We start from the raw sequence: 1,017 nt of genomic DNA on the forward strand, positions 1-1,017 counted from the left end.
TACACACGTTAAATGCACCTGTGTCTCAAGCGTGTCCAGCCGATTCTAGCAGAAGCCTTTCAGGAAATTACCTATAGGACGAATTAGATCCAACGGTAGAAGTTAACCGAGCGTGTGATGATCAACGTCGATTGAGTTTCCCCGAATTCCCATCTGCCATTGAAACTCGATCTTAACAATTCGTAAATGCATTAAAATATATTCATGAGGCGTGTAAAGAGAAAAGGTTATGTAAACATTATTTAGAATCGTTTTGTTAAAAATAAAATGAGAAAATGAATGAAAAAAAAATTGGGCTCAGCCGGGATTTGAACCCGGGACCTCTCGCACCCAAAGCGAGAATCATACCCCTAGACCACTGAGCCGCTCTTGTTGGATTCTTCTTATTTCATGAAGACATTCGATCGATAAAAAAATCTTTTTATTTTCTATTCTCGTTTTATATAAACTTTGTTCCTTTTTTTCAAGCAATACGAAGTACATCCCTCTAAAGAAAAACATAAATTATTAATACCAAATTTAATTTTTTTCATTTATATATAAGATATACGAAATAAGAGTAAGACAACAAATGTAATTGTTTTAGATAAACACGATATCATACTAATACGCTCGGAATAGTTTCGCTGGTACGTTTAGTAGTTCACTGTAATTTGTCCGAACATAATAGCGCTCAGGGACTGCCGTAGCATAATACGATAATTAAACTTGAAACTACTGACCGAATAACTTGTTCCAGATTCGAAGTAGGAACGTTCATCGCTTTATTTACGGATGGACGAAAGATTTCCGAATTAAGGGTTTATCAAAATAAAATAGATTACGCTAATTGATTTCTCCCGATTCTATTTGAACGTGTCGAAGTCTTGTTTACACGTCATTTTAGTTGGAATCATCGAAAACGCAACGACAAATCGATATTTAATATTTTTGATATAATTTCCAGAGATCGATCGGTTGACCAATAGTCCCTTCTATCTCGTGTCTCGTTTCATTATTTCATATTTAATTTGTGAA

The 1,017-nt window shown here is 34.7% G+C and overlaps 1 non-coding gene across 1 annotated transcript; it reads right to left on the reverse strand.

Moving 5' to 3' along the window:
• Nucleotides 1-293: 293 nt before the first annotated feature.
• On the reverse strand, nucleotides 294-365 carry Trnap-ugg (transfer RNA proline (anticodon UGG)). Its single transcript has one exon. It is a non-coding gene; the product is annotated as a tRNA-Pro (tRNA).
• Between the last annotated feature and the right edge of the window lie 652 nt (nucleotides 366-1,017).

The sequence above is a fragment of the Vespula vulgaris genome, chromosome 21 (assembly GCF_905475345.1).
Source record: "Vespula vulgaris chromosome 21, iyVesVulg1.1, whole genome shotgun sequence".
NCBI classification, from domain to species: Eukaryota; Metazoa; Arthropoda; class Insecta; order Hymenoptera; family Vespidae; genus Vespula; species Vespula vulgaris.